This window comes from Geotrypetes seraphini, chromosome 2, assembly GCF_902459505.1.
Source record: "Geotrypetes seraphini chromosome 2, aGeoSer1.1, whole genome shotgun sequence".
Classification (NCBI taxonomy): Eukaryota; Metazoa; Chordata; class Amphibia; order Gymnophiona; family Dermophiidae; genus Geotrypetes; species Geotrypetes seraphini.
In genome coordinates, this window is record NC_047085.1 from 425180311 (window position 1) to 425203106 (window position 22796).

The 22796-nt window shown below is 43.1% G+C and overlaps 1 protein-coding gene across 3 annotated transcripts in view; it reads left to right on the forward strand.

The window, feature by feature from the left end:
- ZNF804B (zinc finger protein 804B) overlaps positions 1-22796 on the forward strand; it is a 490459-nt gene that overhangs the window by 440727 nt on the left and 26936 nt on the right. The window contains exon 1 of one of the 3 annotated variants that reach the window (XM_033931197.1): positions 13117-13151. The exons of the other annotated variants lie outside the window; for them this stretch is intronic. The gene's annotated coding sequence lies outside the window, so the exon portion shown is untranslated. Of the gene's footprint in view, positions 1-13116; positions 13152-22796 lie in introns of those variants that run through there. 3 annotated transcript variants of the gene reach the window in all.

Sequence of the window (22796 nt, forward strand, 5' to 3'; positions counted from 1 at the left end):
CAGCCAGGCAACGATGCTCAAGACCCAGCAGATAAGGAGGCCGATCTTCGGGGTGCCCAGATGAGGGTAAGAAGTGGCTGGGGGGTGCCCAATCGTGGTGGGGGGTGCCAGATCGTGGCAAGGGGGTGCCCAATTGTGTCGGGGGGTGCCGGATCGTGGCGGGGGTGTGCCAGATCGCGTTGGGAGGGGGGGTGCCGGATCGCAGGGGGGCCTTCGAGGGGAGCAATGCCGATTCTCAGGGGGGGGGGAACGTATCAAAGCGAGTTTCCATTATTTCCTATGGGGAAACTCACTTTGATAAACGAGCATTTTGGATTACGAGCATGCTCCTGGAACGGATTATGCTCGTAATCCAAGGTACCACTGTATCTCTAAAAACTCACTTGAAGGGGAAAAGCTCTGAAGTAGCTGCATAAAACAGCAAATAAATGCTGAGACTTGAGCTTAGGATCCTGGAGAATGTTTAGATGATGTATTTATGTTGGAAAGAATTCTAAGAGAGTTGTGCACATGGAAATTCTGAGAGTGTGCATGTGGAATTCTCAACGGTTTTTTAGTGATTAGACTCAGGATTTTGATTTGAGTAGTAAAAAGGAAGTTCTTTTGTTTAGTTTTTTTGTATTTAAGAGTAAGGATTTGATTAAAGATAATTGTTAAGGAAAAGACTTGATTTCCTGAGTGGCCTGTCCTGCATTTGAGCTCCAGTTCCAGTATTTACATGTGTTCTAGCTTTCGGTGATTCATCAAAAGCTACCCACCGCAAGAAAGCCTGCAAAGCAGAGGAAAGGTTTTCTTTTAACTTTATTTTCCTGTGTGCACACAGTAGGTTTAATCTTTTTTAAGTGACACTTACCTGAGAAGCTTCAGTAGATTCCTGCACAGAAAAGAAACAATTATTTAAGTTTAACAAAGAAAAGACACAATAAAGAAAAGGGTAAAGAAGACACAAAGAGTAAAAGAAGGAAACTAAGGGATAATTTACCTGCAGTACTCCTGAATGCTTACCTATGAGAGGAAAGATAAAGTTTCAATGTTATAGAATTTAGAGATAAGTTAAATAAAAAGGTATAACAAATTTTATAAGAGAATATTTACCTGAATAATTTCTAGGTTTATCTAACAATGACTTGCAAGAAATAAAAAATGATTTGAGCACTTTACATAAAATAGAATTGTTATAGATACGTTAAAATATCTGTAAGGAAACTTTAACTGAGATCTCGAAAGAAAGAAATTTATGAACAAATTTTATTTTGTACAATAAACTGTTAACTTATATCTGTTATTTAAAGTTTCGGACTCTTTCCTTGCCTGTATTTTGCTAGAGACTAGACGTACCCGGACGTTCCTAAAACCTCAGTAGCAATTCGGTGGAAGTGAGCTTTGTCTTGGGTATCTCAACTCCAAATAATAGACCATTGTGACATATTTTCTAATTCTGTGTGATAAGACAGGGCTGCGCTGAAACTAAGGGGTATTACATACCCAACAACTATCACTGAACCACCAAGGATAGAGGTAGGCCCCTGCCCCCCTTCCCTCCCCCCCCCCACACACTTCCTATCAGAAAAACTCTGTAAGGAACCCGAAGATAGTATGGATATTTTTTTGAAAGAAGACCATAATGGGTAGCAGGGTATTTTGAGAAGACGATTGGAAGAGTTGAGGGTTCATTGGAGTAATAGTGACAGGAGACTGTGGACTAGGAGGTTTTTAAGTACTAGCCCAGGAGTGATAACAAAGGACATCGTTGACAAAATCAGAAAGATCCTAGATGGAGCAGAGACAGAAGACACTACACTAATGATCCACATCGGGACAAATGATGTCAGCAGGAGGGACTACAGTAGAAGTGCACTGATAGAACAGTTCAAGATTCTGGGAAGGAAGTTGAAGATGAGGACTCAGAAGATTGCATTTTCAGAGATCCTACCAGTACCAAGGGCTGATGTGAAGAGGCAGACGGAACTATAATCAATAAATGCATGGATGAGGAGATGGTGCGAGGAAGAGGGGTTCCACTTCGTGAGGAACTGGGCAACTTTTTTGGGCAAGAGCAAGCTCTTCAGGAGAGATGGACTTTACCTGAGTGCCGCGGGAACTAGACTTCTAGCAAACAATGTCAGGAGAGGAATAGAGCTGGCTTTATGTTTAAATCATTTTTATTAAAGCATAAACATAGCAAGGAACATCGCATCGTACAATTTTCAAATATTAAACAAATCCAATCCCCACCCACCCAACCCCCCAACCCCCCTCCCACCCTCCCACCCACCCTGGCAGCAGCGGTAACAAATCAAGAAAGAAAAAGCAAAAAAGGGGAGAAAAAGAAGTCCATTAAGTACCCCAAAGTTGGTGTTGAATATAAGGTGTAAAAGTCAAGCTAAAAGGGTACCAGCACTGAGTGTATAAACGTCCAGCTTTAGTGGATAAGTCCATCACTTCACGCCGCTCCAGTAACATTTGGTGTAACATTAATGCTCTCCATTGAGGGACAGTCGGAGGTTGCGGTGAAAGCCATTGCAACAAGATGCATTTCCGTCCCAGCAATACAGTTTTCCTTAAGAATGCTGCACAACCTGGTCTGGGTGGATGAAATCGAATCTGCATCGTGAAAAGGAAGTTTGGGTGCAATCTCCAAGAGCAATGCCAAAGGCGTGCCACCAAAGACACTAACTGGATCCAGAAGGAGGATATCTTAGGGCAAGACCAAAACATATGTCCAAACGATGCCATAGGACCAGCACATTTCCAGCAACAGTGATCAGCACTTATCCCGATCACATGTGCCCTCTTGGGCGTACAGAAGGCTCTCAGTATAAATTTGTAATTTCTTTCCATCTCAAGCGAGGACACAGTCGTGGTCCTTCCCAAACGAAGGCCTCTGCGAATCACATCCGCTGCAATGGGCAATTGAAGATCAGCAGACCACCTCTGAGCCAAGGCAATAAAGTCTAATTCACCCGCCCGTTTCTGTAGCCACTTATGGAAGAATCTGAGGGACATTGACTCAGGAGATGTGAGTGCAATCGCCTCTTGCAATCTGTCTTGTATATCCTCCTGTAACCTCACCGGTGTCAAGGACTGCAAATAATGTGTAAGCTGTTGATACGCAAACCAGTCCATAGGTGATATCCGAAACTGTGTTTGTAGGTCTCTGAAGGGAATCGGTGAACCATCATCTTGTACGGTCTGTGACACATATTGTAGGCCCTCACGAGACCAGCGTCTGAACACTGCGGAATCCATGCCAGGTAAGAAAGCACCATTCCCAATCAATGGAAGGCAAGGTGTATGATGCGGAGAAATCTGTAATCCCTTGCACAACAACTTCCATGCTGTACGCATTGCTGGCAAAAGTGGATGGGACTTCAGCTGCGGTAAGTCTGGTAACTGAGGCGCATGGAGGAGATAGCTAAAATGATATGGCTGGAAGGAAAAACACTCAATCACAGGCATAGAAAAATCAGAAGTGTCACAGAACCAGTCATGGATGTGACGTAATTGACATGCTAGATTAAACCGAGATACACATAATAAACCCAGCCCCCCTTGATCCACAGGAAGCCGTAACTTAGCCAAAGAGATCCTCGCTTTTTTACCCTGCCATAAATATTTAGAGAGATGGGCGCCATGCAGTGCAGTGTGAGATGAGGTTAACATGAGAGGGAGCATTTGTAAGACATATGTCCATTGAGACACTATCATCATGTTATAGAGGGCTATTCGGCCTGACAAGGAAATAGGGAACGTCCGCCAGCCATGCAGCGTACTAGCAGTGCGATGAAGCAATGGTATTATATTGGCGGAATAGAGTCTATTCAAATTTTGAGGGATGATTACACCCAAATATGTCAGCGAGGAAGTAGCCCACTGGAGTGGAAAATCACCCGGCCAATTGTGTCTCACCTCTAGAAGAGTGGGAAGTGCTAAAGACTTTTGCTTATTCAACTCCAGGCCAGAATAAATGTGAAACTCATCCAATAGTTCTAACGCTCTTGGTAGTGAGCTATGCGGCTTGTCCAATGCAAGTAGAAGGTCATCCGCAAAGGCCAGCACCCGTAGTTGCGACGTGCCCTCAGGTAAACCCAAAAGTATATCATCCTTTTGTATAGTGCGCAGCAATGGGTCTAAATACAGCAGAAAAAGCAAGGGGGATAGTGGGCAGCCCTGTCTTGTCCCCCTACCTATGGCAAAGGGAGAAGATCTCACTCCATTAACCAATACCGAGGCCGTCGGGCCATTGTAAAGTGCATGCACAGAGGATAGGAAGCTCGCGGGGATCCCTATATATTTTAAGACCTGAAACAGGTAGTGCCAATTAACTTTATCAAAAGCTTTTGCTGCATCTAACCCGACAAGCAGTCCAGGGCGGTGGTCTAATTGTGCACGGGAAAGGGCTAAAAGTATGCACCGGACATTAATGGTGGAATGCCTGTTGCGAACAAATCCCACCTGTTCAGGCACTATTATGGAGGGCAGAATAAGGGCCAATCTATCAGCTAGAACTCTCGCTAGTATCTTAACATCAACATTCAGGAGAGAGATTGGTTGATAGGATTCTATGTCGTCTGGGGGTTTAGATGGTTTTGGAATCAAGGTAATCATAGAGCTGGCTTTAAACTAAGAAGAAGGGGAAAGCCGACAGTCGACCAAGTGTTGACGATTTGGAAGAATGTATCCCGTGAAGATACTAAGTGGGTAAAATGCTGGGAAAAAACAACAACAGGCAAAACACAGTTGACTGATCCAGAAAAGGAGGAGAAGAGGATCATAGCACAGAAGAAAACAAAGATCGAAGCACAGGGAAAGGAAATGAAGACAAAAAAATACCAGGACTTAAATTGCATAAATACTAATGCAAGGAGCCTAAGGAACAAAATGGGGGAATTAGAAGTCATGACCAAAACTGAGAACCTAGACATCATTGGAGTATCCGAAACATGGTGGAATGAAGAAAACAAATGGAACATAGCACTGCCGGGGTACAAACTCTATCGCGAAGACAGGTCAGGTCAGAAAGGAGGAGGAATAGCCCTATACGTAAAAGAAAGCATACACTCGATAAAGAGTGGACACAGCAGCGATGACCAACAAATTGGAATCGCTATGGGTTAAAATACCGGGAAGGAAAGATGGACCTGTACTATCGTCCACCTGGGCAAACTGAAGCAGCCGATGAAGAAATGGAAGCCGAGATGAAACGAGAATGCAAAAGCAGTAACACGATTATTATGGGAGACTTCAACTATCCCGGGATAGACTGGAGTCTTGGAAACTCAAAATGCGCTAGGGAGACCAGATTCCTGGAGGCTATACAGGACTGCTTCATGGATCAGCTTGTCAGAGAACCGACGAGAGGGAATGCCACTCTGGATCTAATCCTTAATGGGCTAAGAGGACCTGCAAAGGAAGTGGAAACAGCGATCCCAATATAATCAAGTTCAAAGTTGAAGTAGGAATATCGAAGGGAAAGAGAACCACAGCGACAACTCTCAACTTCAAGAAAGGAAACTACGAAGCGATGAGGGCAATGGTAAGGAAGAAACTTAGGTACAGCTCAAAGAAATGGCAGACTGTAGAGCAAGCCTGGTCTTTATTCAAGGATACAGTGAGCGAGGCACAAAATCTGTATATCCCCAGATTCAGAAAAGGGTGCAAAAAGAGCCGAACAAAAGACCCAGCATGGATAACTAAAGAAGTGAAGAAAGCAATAGATGATAAGAAGAATTCATTCAAGAAATGGAAAAAGGGTAAAACCAAGGAGAACTGGAAAGAACACAGGAAGTATCAAAAAGAATGTCATCTTGTGGTTAGAAAAGCAAAAAAGAGAATATGAAGAGAAGCTAGCCAGGGAAGCATGAAATTTCAAACCGTTCTTTAGATACGTTAAAGGGAAGCAGCCAGCTAGGGATGAGGTGGGACTGTTGGATGACGGAGATAGGAAGGGTGTGGTGAAGGAGGAGAAAGAAGTGGCAGAAAGCCTAAACACGTTCTTTTTTGTCAGTATTTACAAATAAGAACACATCTAACATACCGGAACCTGAACAAATCTTCAAAGGAAAACAAGAAGAAAAATTAACATCCATGGAAGTAAACCTTGAAGACGTACACAGGCAGTTAGAAAAATTAAAAACTGACAAATCACCAGGCCCAGACGGAATCCACCCTAGGGTGCTAAAAAAGCTTAAGGAGGAAATAGCGGAACTACTACAGCAAGTTTGTAATCTATCCCTGAAAACAGGCATGATCCCGGAGGATTGGAAGATAGCCAACGTTACGCCCATTTTTAAAAAGGGGTCAAGAGGTGATCCGGGGAACTACAGACCGGTAAGTCTGACCTCAGTTCCGGGGAAAATGGCGGAAGCACTGATAAAAGTTACCATCGAGGAGCATCTAGAAAGGAATAAACTTATAAAAACAAGCCAGCATGGCTTCTGCAAGGGAAGATTGTGCCTAACGAACTTATTGCACTTCGAAGGAATTAACAAACAGATGGACAAAGGGGACCCCATTGACATCGTATACTTAAACTTTCAAAAAGCCTTTGACAAAGTACCCTATGAACGCCTACTTCATAGAAACAAAGAAAGATGACGGCAGATAAGGGCTATAGCCCATCAAGTCTGCCCATACCATTGACCCCCTTTTAAGTCTACTGGCCCCCTTAACTCTACTGACCTGCTCTATTAAGTCTATATCCTAGCGACCCTATTCATTGGTATGACTCTCGCAGTGATCCCACATAGGTATCCCATTTATTCTTGAAGTCTGGGATACTGCGGGCCTCGATCACCTGTACTGGAAGCTTGTTCCAATGCTCTATCACTCGTTCCGTGAAGAAGTACTTCCTGACGTCTCCACGAAACTTCCCTCCCCTGAGTTTGAGCGGATGTCCTCTTGTGTTCGAGGGTCCTTTGAGAAGAAAGATATCATCTTCCACCTCGACCCGTCCCGTGATATACTTAAATGTCTCAATCATGTCTCTCCTCTCCCTACGCTCCTCGAGAGTATAGAGCTGCAATTTGTTCAGTCTTTCTTCGTACGAGAGACCCTTTAGCCCCGAGACCATCCTGGTTGCTATCCGCTGAACCAATTCAATTCTGAGCACATCTTTACGGTAATGTGGCCTCCAAAATTGCACACAGTATTCTAGATGAGGTCTCACCATGGCTCTGTATAATGGCATCATGATCTCAGGCTTCCTGTTGACGAAACTTCTCTTGATACAACCCATCATCTGCCGTGCCTTAGATGAAGCCTTCTCCACTTGAGTAGCAGTCTTCATGTCTGCCCTGATGATCACTCCCAAGTCTCGTTCTGCCATAGTCTTGGTCAAAGTTTCTCCATTCAAGGTGTAAGTTCTGCATGGATTTCCATTTCCGAGATGCATGACCTTACATTTCTTGGCGTTGAAGCCCAGCTGCCAGACAGAGGACCAACTTTCTAAAGTACGGAGGTCCTGTTCCATAGTATCCTGCAGATTGTAGCCGTTTATGATATTGCATAGTTTGGCATCATCAGCAAATAAGGTTACCTTACCTTGAAGCCCTTGAGTCAAATCCCTAATGAATATGTTGAAGAGGAGTGGACCCAGGACTGAGCCCTGCGGCACTCCGCTGGTCACTTCCGACGTTTTGGAGAGGGTACCATCACCCTCTGAAGTCTGCCACTTAGCCAATCTTTAACCCATGCAGTTAGTGTTACTCCTAACCCCATCGATTCCATCTTGTTGAGCAGTCTGCGGTGTGGGACGCTGTCAAAAGCCTTGCTGAAGTCAAGGTATACGACGTCTAAGGACTCTCCCGAGTCCAGCCTTCTTGTTACCCAGTCAAAGAAGCTGATAAGATTGGACTGGCAGGACCTACCCTTGGTGAATCCATGTTGACTGGGGTCCCGGAAATTCCCCTCATTCAAGACCGTATCTAATTTATGCTTAATTAGTGTGTCCATGAGTTTACACACTATTGAAGTGAGACTCACCGGTCTATAGTTCGCAGCCTCAGCCTTGCAACCCTTTTTATGCAGAGGAATGACGTTGGCTGTTTTCCAGTCCAACGGAACTTTCCCCGTGCTTAGTGAGAGATTGAAGAGCACGGCCAACGGTTCCGCCAGAACATCTCTCAATTCTCTAAGCACTCTTGGGTGTAAATTGTCCGGTCCCATGGCCTTGTTCTCCTTGAGCCTTGTCAGCTCGCTGTAGACGTCTTCAGGTGTGAACTCAAAATTCTGAAACGGGTCTTCCGCAATTTGTTTTGCCTTCAACTGTGGTCCGTGTCCCGGTGCCTCACAGGTGAAGACTGAGCAGAAATATTCATTTAGTATTTCGGCTTTTTCAGAATCCACCACTGCGTAGTTTCCGTCCGGTCTTCTAAGGCGTACTATGCCGTGTGTGTTCCTTTTCCTATCACTAATATACCTGAAGAAAGATTTGTCCCCTTTTTTAATGTTTTTTGCCAAAGTTTCTTCCACTCTAAGTTTGGCCTCCCTAACTGCTGTTTTGACCGCTGCAGACCTGGTCTTATATTCTACTTTAGTTTCCCTTCTCTGCGTACGTTTGTAGGAAAGAAATGCTGTTTTCTTCTCCTTAATGAGGTGCGAGATCTCCTCAGTGAACCATTGGGGTTTATTGTTTCTTTGCCGTTTGTCTACCGATTTTATGTAGCGATTAGTAGCTTCGTGTATGGATGATTTCAGGTACGACCACATAGCTTCCATGGTCCTGCAGCGTCTGATGGATGAAATCTCCCATGCGTGTGAAGTCGGTGCCCCGGAAGTTAAGTACCTTTGTTTTTGTGATTGATTTAGGGAATCCTTTCCTAAGGTTGAACCATACCATGTTATGGTCACAGGAGGCTAGCGTATCTCCTACCAAGACCTCTGAGACGCTTTCCCCGTTGGTGAGTACCAGGTCAAGGATCGCCTGGGCCCTAGTGGGCTCCGTTACCATCTGTTTTAGTTGTGCACCATTTATGGAGGCCAAAAGCCTCTTGCTGCTACTGGTGGTTGCTGAAAATGTGTTCCAGTCTGCATCAGGCATGTTGAAGTCCCCAAGCAGTACAGTGTCGCCCCGTAGAGTGATATTCTCTATGTCCTCAATTAATTCCGTGTCCATGTCTTCCGTTTGTCTTGGGGGTCTGTATACCACACCAAGATACAGGCATTTATTGCCACCTCTTGCCAGGTTAACCCAGAGGAAACTGAAGAACCATGGGGTAGAAGGAGACGTACACAGATGGATCAGGAATTGGTTGGCAGGTAGGAAACAGACGGTAGGAGTGAAGGGCCACTACTCGGACTGGAGGAGGGTCATGAGTGGTGTTCCACAGGGGTCAGTGCTCGGACCGCTGTTATTCAATGTATTCATAAATGATCTAGAAACAGGGCCGAAGTGCGAAGTAATAAAATTTGCAGACGACACCAAACTATTTAGTGGGGCTAGGACTATAGAGGACCTAAACAAACTAGGGGAGTGGGCGATGAGAAGGCAGATGAAATTCAATGTAGAGAAATGTAAAGTCTTGCACATAGGAAACAGAAACCCGAGATACAGCTACACGATGAGAGGGTTATTGAGTGAGAGTACCCAAGAAAGGGATTTGGGGTAATAATCGACAAGACAATGAAGCTGTCGGCGCAGTGCGCAGCGGCCACTAAGAAAGCGCATAGAATTCTAGGTATAATCAAGAAGGGTATTACAATCAGAACGAAAGAAGTTATCCTGCCGTTGTATTGGGCAATGGTGAGCCCGCATCTGGAGTACTGCATCCAATATTGGTCGCCATACCTAAAGAAGGATATGGCGATACTCAAGAGGGTTCAGAAGAGAGTGGCATGTTTGATAAAAGGTATGGAAAAACTTTCATATGCCGAAAGATTGGAGAAACTGGGGCTCTTTTCCCTGGAGAAGGGGAGACTTAGAGGGGACATGATAGAGACTTACAAGATCTTGAACGGCATAGTGAAAGTGGAGAGGGACAGATTCTTCAAACTTTCAAAAACTACAAGAACGAGAGGCCATTCGGAAAAATTAAGAGGGGACAGATTCAGAATCAATGCTAGGAAGTTCTTCTTCACCCAACGGGTGGTGGACACCTGGAATGCGCTTCCAGAGGGCGTGATAGGACAAGGTACGGTATTTGAGTTCAAGAAGGGTTTGGACAATTTTCTGAAGGAAAAGGGGATAGAAGGGGATAGATAGAGGGTTACTATACAGGTCCTGGACCTGGTGGGCCCCCGCGTGAGCGGACTGCTGGGCATGATGGACCTCTGGTCTGACCCAGCAGAGGCACTTCTTATGTTCTTAATCTATAGGTTTCTCTCCAGGAGCATCAGGCTGCTTGAATAATGTCGTTTTTGAGGTTTAATAAAATCTGCTTTATTTATTTTGTATTATAGTGAGCTATAGCAAAAAAAAAAAAAGCCCACAATGAGCTACACTATTGCCAAACAATGTATGCTATTGCCAATTAACATAAATTAATTGATAAATGATGTGTTTTATAACACAGCTTAGTAAATAGGGTACTAAATTTCATTCAGTTTTTTTTAATTCATTTTAAGTGAAAGTACATCTTTAGTAATTTTACAGTTTATAGTTTATTTTGGGATATTCATCTGCAGAAACTGTAAAAAAAAAAAACCACCTTGATTACCCTGCATTTTAATTATTTATGATAAAAGCTGATCCAAATTGTGTTGCATGGAAGCCAAAACCTATTAGTTTGTGTCAGAGTGATGCCAATATCTAAAATTAAAGTGATAGGCCTGAATACAAATGGGTTGAGTCACCCACTTAACAAGGTTTTTAATTAACAGTAAGAACACCAACATGGGCTCTTCTTTAATATGCTGCATTAACTCTTAATATGGTAATTAACACACATTAGCAGTTAATGTGAGTGCCGCACTAACAGTTTAAGTGGTGCCTTAGCATTTAGCAACAACTAGTTTCTGTATTCACCACCTAATACAGAATGGCATAGAAATGGGTGGGGGATGGATGGGAACTGCACCTTACAGGTAATGCAAAGGTAGTTAATATGCATTAACTCTTAATTGTACACATTTATCTAGTATGTTAATGAATGCTATTTTTTTCTCAGTATCAACTGAATCTGAACCCTCCTAGAATATTCCCAACCATAGACATGAGGTTTTGCGGTTACCACATCTTAATTTTGGGAATTGCTATTTGGTAACTATAAAACCATGTTGAACGCTGAGCCAGCCAGAGGGGAACTGTTGGGCAAGCACGTGGAGGAGTTGAGGAGAATCGGAGGTGCTGTGAGTGTGCTTGTTTCCAGCAGCTGCAGGGGCTGAGAGGGCTGACACAGCGGCGAGGCAGGAGAAAGTGAATCGGAGAGGCAGAGGAGGCAGTTAAGGGGAGCGGAAGGCAGGAGAAGTTAGAAGGAAGTCGGAGGAGGCAGTAATAAGGAGCAGAGAAGCAGCAAAGGGAGCAGGACGAGGCGGGTGGTAGCTCCGCCCACCCCCCGACAAAGAGCCTCAAGAAGGGCCTCAAGGAGGAACTTTTAACTAAGTCTGTAGTTTAACTTAGTCGGTAGTTCAACTTCTACAAATAGCTAATCAACCAATTAACCTCAGTCTAACTTCCAACCTACACCAAATCCTTTAACTCTCTACCTAATCAGTAAGCACCCAAAACTTTCACACTAACCAGGCAGACATCACCAGTCACTCTATCCTCAAACTTTTAACCAGGCAGACCACTCTATCCTCATACCTTTCAATCAGGCAGCCCCTTCTAGTCCACTGGTAAACAGGCAGCCTTAACAAACAATTAACTGACGATCTCTATCCCTCAAACTTTAACACTATCTGACCAATAACTAACTGACTACCTCTATCCCTCTAACCTCCACACTATCTAATATAAAACTATCAACCCCCATCCTAACAGTAAATATAAAAAAATAAATAAATAAATAAATAAATAAAATTATATAGTTAATTATAAAATAATCTTTTTTTTATTAATCATGGCAGGAAGGACCAGAAGCAACAAGACTTCAATCAAGTCAGGCTGTCCAGTCACCGAGGGTATCCAGGGGGTGGCTACGGTACACGTTCAGACAGAGGGGAAACCAGGACGAAATGCAGAGGTCTCTGTACAGACCGAGGCCATCCCCACCCCCCCCACAAAGTTGTCTACAGTCTCCACACAGACGGAAGCAATGGAGCAGCTAGATGACAGCCTTTTGCAGGAGCTAAGGAACCTGAGAGAGGAGGTCCAGCGCCTACGAAGCATTCGTGACGACGAGACCTTCATCGACGGAGTCATCCAAGAGCTATCCCAGATCACCAATCAGGAATCCATACCCACAACACCCAAAGCAACTAAGCCAGCAACCAACCCTGCTACCTTGAGACCAACCACCGGAATACAGGAGGAGACTGAAGACGCTGACTCCTGGCAGCTCGTAACTTCCTCCACAGGAAAACACAGAAAACCTTCTTCATCTTCTGTTTCTTTCTCTCACATACAGGGCTGTTCTACATCGACCCCGCAAATCACCTTGAAGAACAGATTCCAGCTACTCCAGGAAGCATCTGACAACGAGGTACAGGGTGTTGTTCAGCAGAAGGCCCCAGTTCCGGAGACAACAGGTCGGCCCACCCCTAAGAAGCGCAGAGTGGTGGTGATAGGGGATTCGCTACTGAGAGGCACCGAGGGACCAATCTGCAGATCAGACTTACAATCAAGAGAGGTTTGCTGTCTGCCGGGGGCTAAGATTCGGGATGTAACCGCTTGCCTGGACAGACTCATAAAGCCCCAGGACCACTTCCCTATGCTTCTCATCCACGTTGGAACTAATGACACTGCAAGGAACACCCATGAGAGCATACAAGAAGACTTTAGAGCCCTGGGTGAGAAGCTGAGGAGGATGGAAGCGCAGGTGGTCTTCTCCTCGATCCTTCCAGTGAGGGGCAAAGGTAGAGCCAGAGATGAGCGCATCCAGAGGGCTAATGACTGGCTGCGAGGATGGTGCAAGGAGATGAACTTCGGGTTTCTGCACCATGGAGAGACGCTGCAAGGACTACAAGGATCAGACGGGCTACACCTGACAAGAAGAGGGAAAAACGTCCTTGGACACCGACTAGCCCACCTACTTCACAGGGCTTTAAACTAGGTAAGTTGGGGGAGGGTACAGGCTCAATCAACCCACCTGGCGAGCTAGGCTGCCAACACTTTTTGGAGACTGGGGTAAGTGGACACAGAAATTCTGGGTTCAGGACTAGGGCGAGTACACACATTTCCGAGACTGGGGTGGGTACATGTTGTGATTTGGGGTCTAGGGAGGGTACACACCTTGCAAATTGTACCAAAAGAGTCCAAATAGCTCAAGCGGGAATTCCCCCACAGAGTACACACATTTCTGTGTCTGGGGTAGATACTCACAATAAAACTAGCATTAAAAGCGAACATGCGACATGGAAAGCCATGTACGTCAACGCCCACAGTTTGGGCAACAAGATCCTAGAATTAGAGACTGAAATGAGGAACGCTGACCTGGATGTGGTGGCAATATCTGAGACCTGGCTCACGGACTCCCACGGGTGGGACATGGTCATACCAGGCTACAATTTACTTCGCCGGGACAGGGAGGGTAAAATGGGAGGAGGTGTAGCACTATATACTAAAGATGACATTAAAGTCACCAGAATTGCAGATGTCAGGTACACAGGGGAATCCCTTTGGGTAAATTTGGCCAGGGGGAAAGACAAATGCCTGTATCTTGGCGTAATATACAGACCCCCAAATCAACAGGAGGACCTGGATATGGAATTGATCGGAGACATAGAGAATATCACCTTGCGTGGGGATACAGTACTGTTAGGTGACTTCAATATGCCTGGTGTGGATTGGAACACACTTTCCTCTGTATCCAGCAGCAGCAGGAGGCTATTGAACTCTATAAAGGGAGCAAGACTGAAACAACTGGTACTGGAGCCAACAAGGAAGCAGGCAATACTAGACCTGTTACTTACAAATGGCGAGAGTGTCACAGAGGTCTCAGTGGGCGAGGCATTGGCCTCCAGTGACCACAATATGGTATGGTTCAATCTCAAAAAGGGGTTCGCCAAAGCTAACACATTGACCAAGGTCCTAAGCTTCAAGGACGCCAACTTCGAGGACATGGGGAAATTCATCCATCAAGCGCTACAAAACCAAGCGGTAACAGATAACGTAGAAGAAATGTGGTCAGCTCTGAAAAATACCATACAGGAGGCAACCAACCGATATATAAAATCAGTAAGTAAACGGCGAAGGAACAATAGGCCACAGTGGTTCTCTGTGGAGATCTCAGGCCTCATAAAAGAAAAGAAAAGAGCGTTCATTTCTTACAAACAATCAGGGAACCAGGACTCGAGAGAAGACTACCTGGTCAAGGCAAGAGCCGTCAAAACAGCAGTTAGAGAGGCCAAATTCCGAAACGAGGAGACGTTAGCAAAGAACATCAAGAAGGGCGATAAATCCTTCTTCAGGTATATTAGCGACAGAAACAGAAACACAGGCGGGATAGTACGCCTTAGGAAACCAGACGGGAACTATGTAGAAGAGGACTCGGAAAAGGCTAAACTTTTAAACGAATACTTCTGCTCGGTCTTCACCCGCGAGGAGCCGGGATCTGGCCCTCTGCTACAGACGAGGGATTGTTCAGTAGACCCGTTTAGTAGCTTCGAGTTTACGCCAGGCAGTGTCTACTGTGAGCTGTCTAAACTCAAGGTTAACAAAGCGATGGGGCCAGACAACCTGCACCCCAGGGTGCTCAGGGAATTGAGTGATGTCTTGGCGGAACCACTATCCGCGCTCTTCAATCTCTCCCTTAGTACAGGTATAGTCCCGTTGGACTGGAAAACAGCTAACGTCATTCCACTCCATAAAAAAGGTTGCAAAATGGAGGCTGCAAACTATAGACCGGTGAGTCTCACATCAATAGTGAGCAAGCTGATGGAAACTCTAATCAAACGTCAATTGGATACGATCATGAACGAGGAGAATCTACGGGATCCCCGTCAACATGGATTTACTATGGGGAGATCCTGCCAATCCAACCTGATCAGCTTCTTTGACTGGGTGACGAGGAAGCTGGATGTTGGGGAGCCCCTGGACATCGTATACATAGACTTCAGCAAAGCTTTCGATAGCGTACCACACCGCAGGCTGTTGAACAAAATGAGTTCTATAGGATTGGGTGACACTTTGACAAAATGGGTTGAGAACTGGCTTGGAGGCAGGCTTCAGCGAGTGGTGGTGAATGGCACCCCCTCTGAAATGACAGAGGTGATCAGTGGAGTGCCGCAGGGATCGGTCTTGGGCCCGATCCTGTTCAATATCTTTATAAGAGACTTAGCAGAAGGGCTTCGAGGTAAAATAACGTTGTTTGCAGATGACGCCAAACTATGCAATGTAGTAGAAAGGAGTGTAACGATCAAAAACTCAATGTCCGACAATATGACGCACGACCTACTCCTATTGGAGCGCTGGTCTAGGATCTGGCAACTAGGTTTCAATACCAAAAAATGCAAGGTCATGCACCTTGGCAACCAAAACCCATGCAGAAGTTACACCCTTAATGGCGAGATCCTAGCAAGGACTGTAGCAGAACGGGACTTAGGGGTGATCATCAGTGAAGACATGAAGACTGCCAATCAAGTGGAGCAGGCTTCATCTAAGGCTAGACAAATCATAGGGTGTATACGTAGGGATTTCGTCAACCATAAGCCTGAAGTCATTATGCCATTGTATAGATCCATGGTGAGACCCCATCTGGAATACTGTGTACAATTCTGGAGGCCTCATTACCGGAAAGATGTGCTGAGACTAGAGTCGGTCCAGCGAATGGCCACCCGGATGGTCTCAGGACTCAAGGACCTCCCATACGAGGAACGGCTGGATAAGTTGCGGCTATACTCACTCGAGGAATGCAGAGAGAGGGGAGACATGATCGAGACGTTCAAATGTCTCACGGGCCGCATCAAGGTGGAAGAAGATATCTTCTTTTTCAAAGGTCCCACGGCTACAAGAGGGCATCCGTGGAAAATCAGAGGAGGGAAGCTGCACGGTGACACCAGAAAATACTTTTTCACCGAAAGAGTGGTAGATCGCTGGAATGGTCTTCCACTTCAGGTGATTGAGGCCAGCTGCGTGCCGGATTTTAAGACAAAATGGGATCGTCACGTGGGTTCTCTTCACAGAGAAAGGTAGGGGTGGGTCATTAAGGTGGGCAGACTAGATGGGCCGTGGCCCTTATCTGCCGTCTATTTCTATGTTTCTATGTTTCTAAAGATAGTAAACAATCCATAGTATTACTCTTAATAAACACATCCTTCTTTTAATAGAAATGTGCATGGGAAATTTTTATTTAATTTTTGTTGCCTTTTTCTGTCATACATTCATTTCAGTTTCTGGGTTTTCTTGAAACTGCAAAAAGTGATTCAGTTGAAGCAACTGGTAACACTGGGATGTGGAAAGATGGAATTTGTTCTGCAGAATTCAAAATGTTTATCAAATTACTATTTGGGATGATATAATTAAGATCCCAAATCCCCTTTTCTTCCCATAATGACCAAGAGATACATATGCCATCTATGTATAAGTGGCCATTGACCCATAAAAGCATCTTAAAAGAATCTCTCAATTTGATTGTAGAGGCTTTATCAAGTTCTTGAAATTGTTTGACAAAATCTCTTATAATGGTACTATCTTTAAGCTGTTTTAAAGGGGCCATGAGGATAATTAGCATTAGGGGATAAGGGTATGCCAATTCAGTCTCCAAAAATCAACCAACCAGGCACCTCATCCCTAGAAAAGCTCTCAATCCATGAGTAACCTTGACTTAGGATAGAGGATTGGTGATATTTTAGAAACAGAGAAACATGATGGCAGATAAAGGCCAAATGCCCCATCCAGTCTGCCCATTCAGAGCATCCAATATCTCCTCCTCTCCCTAAGAGATCCCACATGCCTGTCCCACGCTTTCTTGAATTCAGACACAGTTTTTGTCTCAATCACCTTTATTGGAAGTCTATTCCACTCATCTACCACCCTTTCTGTAAAAAGTATTCCCTTAGATTACTCCTGAGCCTACCATCTTAAGCACATTCTATGCCCTCATACACTGTAGTTTCCTTTAAGTTGAAAGAGACTTACCTTGTGTATTTATGCCACATAGATAGTTAAACATTTCTATCATATCTGCCCTCTCCTGTCTTTCCTCCAAGGTATGCATATTGAAATCTTTAAGTCTGTTTTCATTCACCTTATGACCAATGTTCCCTCTAATTTTTCATAGGCTGTGTGCGCAAGCATTTTCATCTGTGTGCATTTTAAAGAAAAACTAAATTTGTGTGCGCTATAAAAATGATTGCCAGAGGGCCCAGAGTTCAGTTATGGGCATTTATGGGCAGGTCTTTGAGTTTAGTCTGAATTAACGGAAACACAATGTAATTTTAGTTATACTTTATGTTAGTTACACTTTATGTAACATAAAGTCTCATTTCAATAAACATAAATTATGTTTCATTGAAATGTTTCATTGAGCGCTACCTATAAATAAGGTATCATTGTCCTTTATACTTAAAATTTAGAAAATAATAGCAATTTAGGTTTCAAAGTTTTTCCCTGCGATCTTTCATATTTATCCAGTCCAAATAAATTCTGTCAAGATCTGTTGAGCCTCCATCTTGAAGGTGACTCTTAACATGCATCAGCATTTCCAAATGCTCTAAATGTAAATGATTCCTTTGTTTAGTCTTCAAATTGTTTATTAGACTAAAACCACGCTCACAATCTGAACTAGATGCTAAGAATGTGGCACCAATGTTCATCAATTTTGCTAAATCTGCAAATTGATCATTCTGAAATGCAAATTTCGTCATATCTGGAAAGCTGTTTATCAGATTGCTTTTGATTTTTTCTGCAACAAGGAATTTAAAGTCATTGTATTGCTGAATAATAACACTTTCCTCCAGAAAAAAATTGTTTATACTTTAAACAAAGAGATCTGATATGTCCATTTCCGAAGTCAAAGTCGCATTGATATATTGCTGTACAGTCAAAAGCAGACCATTCCTCAACTTAATTTTCAGGAAATCTTTCACCCAGATGCAAACATTGGATGTTGATGAAGGTTAATATGGAATTAGTATCCACTGAAACTTTTTCTCCAGACCTCATCCTGTTATCAAGAAGACTGTTGACTTTACCACTCCACTTAACCTTGTCGCCTAAGTATTGCATTCGAAGTTTATTCAATTTACCCTGTGCAAGATGATAAGCTTCCAATGGTGTCAAACCATGGTTAAGGAAGCCAGTTCTGATAAGACATCATTCAAAACTTCAAGTGTAATATGACTGGCCAATACTTAAAGTAGAGTATTAAGTACTTGTTGACAGAAATGTCTGTGCTTTCATCAATAGTTAACGTATGATATGTTGCTAATTTAATATCTGCCATACGATCATCTTGCATGATGCCATTGATAATTCCAAGAAATTCAAATGCATAGTTTTTGCTTCTCCAGCTATCAGGTATACTAACATACTTCGCCATGTGCTCATTGATATCTTGAACAGAGAGCATTGAGATATTCATCTTAATGGCCAACACAACACTGTCAACAAGAACCTTAATTTCATCAGGATTGGAACGCTTCCGTTCATTACTAATTTGCCTGTTTTCTTTTTTGGTTGGGCTTTGAAGCAGTCACCCTCTTAAATTTGGATTTTTACTTCTCAGTTTCCTAAAACTGTCGGTATGAGATTTACTTGATAGATGGCGTTTCAGAAAGTCCATTTTCCAAACATCATCCCAGATTTTTCCAGTAGAGAATTTTCCAATTCCTTTGGCATCTTGACAATAACAACACACAACTCTATCATCTTCGTCATAGGTAAATATTTCACACAGTCAAACACGCATTGTATTTCGAGATTCCAGTGCCTCCGTTTCAACAATTTCTTCAAGCCATTCAGACCTAAAAGCTGTTTCAGCTCTCTTGCATTTTACACTTTTCACCATTTGCGGTTTAGACATTTTAAGAGTTATATCTGGTTGCAATTTAATAAACGAATACAGTTATACAACCGCAGTACCACACTGCACACTACGATTCCACGAAATAAACAATATGGCGGAACTTCAGGAAGTCAAAGAATCGGAAGTGTTTCATATCCTATGGGCCATAGGCTATGGCCCTATGGGGCACGTGACGTGTCAAGTTCAACTGCCAAAGATAACGGAATCACGTGAATGACTTAAAATTTATATTATAGCACTTCAATAAATGTGATAAATGGAAAATCGGAACAGCTGGTCTTCTGCAACATTTCATTTTAGCAGTGAAAATCATTTTAGGCAAAAATTTATTTTTTTTGTGCGCGCTGTTTTAATTTGTGTGCGCAGGTTCGGCAAGTTGTGTGCGCGCACACAAGTGCACAGCTTAGAGGGAACATTGCTTATGACACAGACCATCAGCCATTTTAGTTGCCTTCCTCTGGATCAACTTCATTCTGTTTATCTTTCTGAAAATTCGGTCCCCAGAATTGCACACAATATTCTTTATTTTTTATTATTATTTATTTATCAATTTTAAACATACAATATGAAGAATTAATCTTGTACAGAAAAGAAAATATTAGCTAAGAGCAAGTAATACATAATCTATATCAAAAGAAAATACTTAAACTAATCCATCTCGAGTCCACATGATGGTTGAAATCCTTGATTACTAGAACGAAGAAAAACAAGCGTACAATGATCTAGGAAAACTAAGAGCGCCTTTTACTAAGCTGCGCTAGCGGTTTTAGCGCACTCTAGACACTAACGCCTCCATTGAGCTGAAGTTAGTTTTTGGTGCGTAGCGCGGGGTTAGCGTGTGCGGCAATGTAACGCACGCTAGTGCACCTTAGTAAAAGGAGCCCTAAATTCCAACATGTGAACCAGAATCTAATTTCTAAGAGTTCAAAAAACTTCAAATCCCTTTGAAGTGCTTTAAGGATAGAAATGCAGTTAAGTGTGAGGGTTCAAAAAATACATATTTCAAGGATTTATATTTAACAACACATTTACAAGGGTGTCTTAAATAAAAGGTACCCCCTATAAGCAAAACTCCAGGTTTTGATATCAAGAATTGTCTTCTTCTCTTTTGAGTCTCACGCGAAACATCTGGGAAAATCTGAGTTTTTAAACCCCAAAAACTCTTTGTCCCTGATTATCGCCCAAAGTTAGTTGTGGTTTGGACATCCTCGGTAGACGTAGCTTGTAGAATTGCACCGAGCGGCACTGAGCGGTAGTTAGACATCCAAATATTTGGGTGTCCTTTACAGAATCGGTTTTTAGGCGGAAGTTAGATATCCAACTAATGTGCTTACTATTATAATTCTGATGTTATTAAAAATAATAATAATAATAACAACTTTATTTTTTCTATACCGCCACAATCTTGCGACTTCTAGGCGGTTCACAGTTAAGAGAGCTGGACAATCAGCGAATTACAGAGTACAAATAGGGAAGATGTCACTGAACAGTCAGTGATTACAGAGTACAATTAGTGAGAACACAATATCAACATGTTACAGTGAAGCGGGCTGGACAATTGGCGAATTCCAGAATACAGTTGGTGAAAATGTCACTAAACAGTCAGTGGAAACAAAATACAATTAGTGAGAATTCACAGTATCGACATATTGTTAATAAGTTTTAGAAGGCAAATTTATGCTGTCTCATTATAATTGTAAAATGTTGGCACCATATCTTTTTTTCTTTTGTAATCTGTTTAATCTTTTCATTTATTTTTTTTCTGTAAGAGATAGTGAGTTGGATTTGAGCTAGGAATATCAGTGTAGAAGGCTATGGGGCTCATAATTAAAAAATTTTTAAAAAGTCTACAACGTGGCCTAAATGGGTACTTGGACGATCAAAAAGTCTGATCCCCCCGTTAATTTGACAGTAGGGATATTGTTTGTCCTGTGTTTCACACACCCAGCAATTCAGCAAGAAAAAGCTTTACACATCCATAGGAGCCGTCATGAACTTTCACTTCTTAATCAACAAAAAACTCACAGCTCTTACAAAGATTGCATTCATTTATCTGAACTAGCTGAGTTGCTGGTGAAAATCTATGGTTAAAATCCCAACGGGAGACCCCGTTTCACTGAGGCGTCGTCAGGGAAGAAATCTCTTCACAAAGTCCTGGTCGACTACAAACTGGCCAGATACCGAGCTCTCCCTAAAAGGGAACGGATCTAACGTGCCCCAGTAATTGGCCTCATGGCTAAATTCAACAGCAATTGTAATGCCTTCCATTTTGTCTTGGCTATTCCGAGATAAAACGAGTTGCAATAATCTAATCTTGAAAATATTAACCCTTGCTCTACTGATTTGAAACCATAGGGTGTCAACATAGATTTCAGCCAGTGCAAAATAGGTAGCTGAGCATATCGTCCTTGAATGGTCTTCAAGATTTGTTTCCCATTGTTAGGGCAGAATTCAAGCAACCCCCCACCCCCCATCTCTTTCTTCACATCTAGTTGGACGCCCATCACATTCAAAGACTTAGGAAATATTTCATCGCTGCCTAACTCATCATCATCACTTCAGTTATATAACATTCAACTGTAAACCATGACTAGACATCCACATTCCCACCTCATTCATGCACAGATTTGAATGGATGCAACATGGCCACCAACTCATGGCAATATGATGCACAGTGAAGAATCCACCCTATGATGTTTCATGGCAGACTACAGGAGTGGTTTGCCATTGCCTCCTCCCACACAGTGTGTGGCTTCACTGTGTTGTTGCTGCTGCCCAAAATGGGGCCCCTCAGCCTATAGCATCTGGTATTCCTAGGCAGTCTCCCACCCAGGGCAGGATTAATTCTTTGAGGGTCCCTAGGCAAACATGTACTTTGGGCCTGCCCCGCCCATGCCCTGCCCATACCCCGCCCCCTCTTTATCTGTTTTCTTATTTACTTTTTTATTTCCACTTATATTTCTTTTTTAAAAATTCAAAACAAGCAAAGATTAGCACACCAGTGCACAGTTTTTCTTCTATGCAACCCCCAAACATCTCTGAACAAATCCTCCTTCCTTCCCTTCCCTTCCCACCTACTTACCCAGGACATTAACTCTGAACCCTTTCAATACGTATATAAAAGCGTTCAAATATATTGTAAAGCAGTAATACTATCCGAAATATAAGTCTATATTAATAACCAAATTTACATCGCCTAACTGCCTCACTCTAAATCAGGGTTGTCAAACTCAATCACATAAGGGGCCGAAATCTGAAAAAAAGGCTAAGTCGCACGTCAAATTTTTAATTAAGATACTTAAGGGTCCTTTTATTAAGGTACGCTAACTGATTTTGTGCACGCTAAATGTACACCTTAATAAAAGGACCCCTAAGTGATTAAGGCTTAGTCTTAGTAGACATATATGGTTACATCTCCAACCCCACACCAGCTCTGTGGTGTAAACAAGATAAATATTGTAATCACAAAACAGAAAATAAAATTATTTTTTCTACCTTTTGTTGGTCCCAGGTTCTGGTTGTCTTCTGATAACTCACTTGCCAAGGTCTCCTGCCCATTTGTCATTTTCTTCTTTCTCCGTACTAACCATCCATCTTCCATCTCTGTCCTCCCCTTCTGTTTCTCTTCCCTCCCTCGGAGGTCTGGTATCTTTCCTTTTTTTCGTGTCCATATCTGCAGCTTCAGCAATGGACCCCACAATCCCCAGATCCACCATCTGTCCTTTTCTCAAC